Genomic DNA, 6,679 nt, shown 5'->3' on the forward strand with positions numbered 1-6,679 from the left:
CCAGAGGGGAGCCACAACCCTGAAGCGTGAGTCCCAGGCCAGGCAGCATTCATCACAAGCTGATTGAAGCACTTTTAAGCCTTAAGGGATCATCAGGAGTAGCGTGGCAGCACTCCCTGTGACCTGTGGGGGCAGGGACTTCAGGGTGGGGCTCCTTTGCCTTTGGAAAGGGGAAGGAAGAGCAGGAAGGACTGTGTTTTGTGGTTTGAGTGGCAGGTCATCTGCAATACAGTAGAACACCAAGTAGACTTCTAAGGTTTTTGACTCTACTCCCTGACTCCCAGATGGCACCTCTAGACCTACCAGGGGCCTAGGCAAACTTGCTGCCCTGAAGGAAAAGACAAAAGCCTGGTTGGCTTTGCCATCTGCTGACTCCAAAGCCCAAGGGCCTTGAGTGAACATAGGCAGTGGCCAGAGAGAGGTTACAGCAGACCTTGGGTGAGACCCAGTGCCGTGCTGGCTTCAGGTTTGACCAAGTGCCGTCATAATGATGGTAGCCACGGGGTTGCTTGTGTCCTTTCACCCCCAGCTTTAGGTGGCTCAGAACAGAGATAAAGAGACTCTGTTTGTTTGGGAGGAAGTAAGGGAAGAGAACAAGAGTCTCTGCCTGGTAATCTAGAGAATTCTTCTGGATCTTGTCCAAGACCATCAATACCAAGAGATAGCAGATGGTGTATCTCCGCTAGTCTGCAAGAACTGCAGTGTTACTGGACTTGGGTGCCCCCTAAAGCAGATACAGCTTCTATCACAACACCCAAGTTCTTTGAATATCTGGAGCCTCCCCAAGAAGGATGGGTACAAACAAGCCCGGACAGAGAAGATAACAATAAATACCTAACTCTTCAATGCCCAGACACTGAAGAACATTTACTAGCATCAGCACCATCAAGGAAAACATGACCTCACCAAATGAACTAAATAAGGCACCAGGGACCAATCCTGATGAAACAGAGATATGTTACCTTTTAGACAGAGAATTCAAAATAGCTATGTTGAGGAAACTCAAAGAAATTCAAGATTTTAACACAGAGAAGGAATCCAGAATTCTATCAGGTAAATTTAACAAAGGGACTGGAATAATTAAAAAGAATCAAACAGAAATTCTGGAGCTGTAAAATGCAGCTGGCACACTGAAGAATGCATCAGAGTCTTTTAATAGCAGAACTGATCAGGCAGAAGAAAGAATTAGTGAACTTGAAGATAGGCTATTTGAAAATATACAGCCAGAGGAGACAAAAGAAAAAAGAATAAAATATAATGAAGCACACTACAGGATTTATAAAATAGCCTCAAAAGGGAAAATCTGAGAGTTATTGACCTTAAAGAGGAGGTAGAGAAAGATATAGGGGCAGAAAGTTTATTCAAAGGGATATCAGAGAATTTCCCAAACCTAGAGAGAGATATCAATATCCAAGTACAAGAAAGTCATAGAACACCAAGCAGACTTAACCCAAAGAAGACCGCTTCAAGGCATTTAATAATCAAATTTAGGATAAAGATCAAGGATAAAGGATCCTAAAAGCAACAAGAGAAAAGGAACAAATAACAAACAATGAAGCACCAATACTTCTGGCAGCAGATTTTTCAATGGAAACCTTATAGGCCAGGAGAGAGTAGCATGACATATTTAAAGTGCTGAAAGAAAAAAATGTACACCCCATAATAGTCTATGTGGCAAATAAAAAAAAAAAAAAATACCCTTCAAACATGAAAGAGAAATCAAGACTTTCCCAGACCAAAAAAAAAAGCTGAGGATTTCATCAACTTCATCAACACCAGACGTATCCTACAAGAAATGCTAAAGGGAGTACTTCAATCGGAAAGAAAAGGATGTTAATGAACAATAAGTAATCACCTGAAGATACAAAACTCACTGTTAAAAGTAAGTATACAAACACAGACTATTACAACACTGTAACTATGGTGTGTAAACTACTTTTATTCTAAGTAGAAAGACTAAATGATGAACCAGTCAAAAATAGTAACTAGAACAACTTTTCAAGACATAGTACAAGAGGCCGGGCGCGGTGGCTCAAGCCTGTAATCCCAGCACTTTGGGAGGCCGAGACGGGCGGATCATGAGGTCAGGAGATCGAGACCATCCTGGCGAACAGGGTGAAACCCCGTCTCTACTAAAAAAAATACAAAAAAAACTAGCCGGGCGAGGTGGCGGGCGCCTGTAGTCCCAGCTACTCGGGAGGCTGAGGCAGGAGAATGGTGTAAACCCGGGAGGCGGAGCTTGCAGTGAGCTGAGATCCGGCCACTGCACTCCAGCCTGGGCGACAGAGCGAGACTCCGTCTCAAAAAAAAAAAAAAAAAAAAAAAAGACATAGTACAAGAATATGTAAAGAGATAAAACAAAAAGTTAAAAAGTGGAGGGATGAAGTTAAGATGTAGAATGTTGGCCAGGCATTGTGGCTTACGCCTATAATCCCAGCACTTTGGGAGGCAGAGGCGGGCAGATCAGTTGAGGTCAGGAGTTCGAGACCAGCCTGGGCAACATGGTGAAATCCCATCTCTACTAAAAATACAAAAATCAGCTGGGCATGCTGGCACACGACTGTAATCCTCAATACTTGGGAGACTGAAGTATGAGAATCACTTGAACGTGGAGGCAGAAGGAGCAGTGAGCTGAGATTGCACCACTGCACTCCAGCCTGGGCAACAGAGCAAATACACTGTCTCAAAAAAAAAAAAAGTGTGGACTGTTTATTATGTTTTTGCTTGTTTACTTATACAAACAGCAGTTAAGTTGCTATCGGGTTACAATAATGGGTTATAAGATAGTATTTGCAGGCCTCATGGTAACTTCAAACCAAAAAACATACAACGGATACACAAAAAAGGAAAAGCAAGAAACTAAATCATAGCACCAGAGAAAATCACCTTCAGTTAATTGAATATAGGAAGAAAAAGAGAGAAGGAAGAGAAGACCACCAAACAACCAGAAAGCAATAACAAAATGGCAGGAGGAAGTCTTTACTTATCAATAATAACATTGAATATAAATGGACTAAACTCCCAAATTAAAAGGCATAGACTGGCTGAATGAATGAAAAAAGCAAGACCAATTGATATGTTGCCTATAGGAAACACACTTCAGACTGAAAATAAAGGGATGGAAAAATATCGAATTTGTCTGATATAAGCAGGAGTCACTATACTTTCAGACAAAATAGATTTTTGAGACAAAATCTATAAGAAATGACAAAGAAGGTCACTATATAATGATAAAAGGGTCAATTCAGCAAGATAATATATGAATAACAATTTTAGATATATATGCACCCAACACTGGAGCACCCAGATACATCAAGCAAATATCAGAGCTAAAGAGAGAGATCAGCTCTAATACAAGAATAGCTGGAGACTTCAACACCCCACTTTCAGCACTGGAGAGATCTTTTAGACAGAAAATCAACCAAGAATCACCAGACTTAATCTTCACTATAGGCCAAATGGATCTAATAGATATTTATAGAACATTTCATCCAATGGTTGCAGAATATACATTCTTTTCCTCAGTGCAAGGATCATTCTCAAGCATAGACCATACATTAGGTGAAAAACAAATCTTAAAACATTCAAAAAATTAAAGTAAAACCAAGCATCTTCTCTGACCACAATGGAATAAAACTAGAAATCAATAACATGAGGAATTTTGGAAAGTACACAAACACATGGAAATTAAACAATATGCTCCTGAATGACTAGTGGGTCAATGGAGAAATTAACAGGGAAATTGAAAAATTTCTTGAAACAGATGATAATGGAAACAACATACCAAAACCTATGGGATACAGCAAAAGCAGTACTAAGAGAGAAGTTTATATCTACAAATGCTTACATCAAAAAAGGGGAAATTCTTCAATTAAATAATCTAATGATGCATCTTAAAGAAATTGAAAAACAAGAGCACACCAAACTCAAAATTAGTAAAAGAAAAGAAGTAATAAAGATCAGAGTAGAAATACATGAAATTGAAATTAAAAAAAAATACAAAGGATCAATAAAACAAAAAGTTTCTTTTTATAGTGAAACACAATTGACAAACCTTTTAGTCAAACTACTCTCAACAATAGAAGATACAAATACACAAAATCAGAAATGAAATAAGAGACTTCACAACTGATACCGCAAAAATTCAGACGATCATTAGTGGCTACTATAAGCAACTATATGCCAATAAATTGGAATTTCTCCAAGAAATGAACAAATTTCTAGACACGTAAAACCTGCCAAGGTTGAGCCAGGAAGAAATTCAAAACCTAAACAAACCAATAACAAGTAATGAGATCAAATAAAAATTCTCTCAGTAAAGAAAAGCCCAGGAACCAATGGCTTTACTGCTGAATTTTACCAAACATGTAAGGAAGAACTAACACTAATCCTACTCAAACCATTTTGAAAAATAGATGAGAAATGAATATTTCCAAATTCATTCCATAATACAAGTATTACCCTGATACCAAAACCAGACAAAGACACATCAAAAAAAGAAAACAACAGGCCAAACTCTCTGGCCTCAAAGTCCTCAACAAAATACTAGCAAACTGAATTCAACAACACATTAGAAAGATCATTCGCCATAACCAAGTGGGATTTATCCCTGGGAGGCAAGAATTTTTCGACATATATATATATATATTAATCAACATGATACATCATGTCAACAGAATAACGGATAAAGAATAAAACAGAATAAAGGATATTAGAATCATTTGAATTGATGCCAAAAAAGCATTCGATAAAATTCAACATCATTTCATGATTTAAAAAAACCCTCAAAAAACTGGTGTAGAAGAAACATACCTCAACATAATAAAAGCCATATATATGACAGACCCACAGCTTGTATCATATTGAATGGGGAAAAACTGAAAGCTTTTTTCTGAGCTATGGAACGTCACCATGACAAGGATGCCCACTTTCACTAGTATTATCCAACATACTACTGGAATTCCTAGCTAGAGCAATCAGAAGAAAGAAATAAATGGCATCCAAATTGGAAAGAAAGAAATGAAATTATCTTGTTTGCAAATGATGTGATCTTATATTTGGAAAAACCTAAAGACTCCACCAAGAAACTATTAAAACTGACAAACAAATTTAGTAACGTTGCAGGATATAAAATCAACATACAAAAATCATTAGCATTTCTGTATGCCAACAGTGAACAGCCTGAAAAAGAAATTTCTGTAAATCCCATTTACCAAAGCCAAAAATAAAATTAAAAACCTAGGAATTAACCCAAAGAAGCAACAGATCTCTATAATGAAGCAACAAAACACTGATGAAAGAAACTGAAGACAACACCAAAAAAGGGAAAGATATTCCACGTTCATAAATTGGAAGAATCAATATTGTTAAAATGTCCATACTACCGAAATCAATCTGCAGATTTAATGCAATACTTATCAAAATGCCACTGAACTTCTTCACAGAAATAGAAAAAAAATCCTAAAATTTATATGGAACCACAAAAGACCCAGAACAGCCAAAGCTGTACTAAGCAAATAGAACAAAACTGGAAAAATCACATTACCTGACTTCAAATTATACTACAGAACCATAGTAACCAAAATAGCATGGTACTGGCATTAAAACAGACACATAGACCAATGGAACAGAATAGAGAACACAGAAATAAATCCACACACCTACAATGTGTGAATTTGCAATAAAGGTGCCAAGAACATACACTGAGGAAAAGACAATTTCTTCAATAAATGGCTTTGGAGGAAAGTGGATATTCATATGCAGGATAAAACTAGATCCCTATCTCTAGTCATATACAAAAATTAAATCAAAATGAATTACAGACTTAAATTTAAGACCTCAAACCATGAAGTTACTACAAGAAAACATAGATAAAACTCTCTAGGACATTGGTTTGGGTAAAAATTTCTTGAGTAATACCTAACAAGCAAAGCAACCAAAGCAGAAGTGGACAAATGGGATTACATTAAGGTAAAAACCGTCTGCACAGCAAAGGAAATAATCAACAAAGTGAGGTGGCAACTTACATAATGGGACAAAATATTTGCAAACTACCGATCTGACAAGGGATTAATAACCAGAATATATAAAGAACTCAAACAACTCTGTAGGAAAAAAATCTAATAATCTGATCAAAAAGCTGGGCAAAAGATTTGAACAGACATTTCTCAGAAGAAGACATGCAAATGGCAAACAGGCATATGAAAAAGTGCTCAACATCATTGATCATCAGAGAAATGCAAACCAAAACAACCATGAGATATCATCTCACCCCAGTTAAAATGGCTTATATCCAAAAGACAGGCAGTAACAAATGCTGGCGAGGATGTGGAGGAAAGGGAACACTCATATACTGTTAGTTGGAATATAAATTAGTACAACTACTATGGAGAACAGTGTGGAGGTTCCTCAAAAAACTAAAAATAGAGCTGCCATAAGGTCCAACAATCCCACTGTTGGGTATATACCCAAAAGAAAGGAAATCAGTATATGCAAGAGACTTCTGCACTCTCATGTTTGTTGCAGCTTTGCTCACAATAGCTAAGATTTGGAAGCAACCTGTGTCTATCAACACATGAATGCATAAAGAAAATGTAGTACATATACACAATGGAGCACTATTCAGTCATAAAAGAGAATGAGATCCTGTCATTGGCAGTAACTTGGATGGAACTGGAGA

Source organism: Trachypithecus francoisi, unplaced genomic scaffold, assembly GCF_009764315.1.
Source record: "Trachypithecus francoisi isolate TF-2019V2 unplaced genomic scaffold, Tfra_2.0 Lachesis_group18, whole genome shotgun sequence".
NCBI lineage: Eukaryota > Metazoa > Chordata > Mammalia > Primates > Cercopithecidae > Trachypithecus > Trachypithecus francoisi.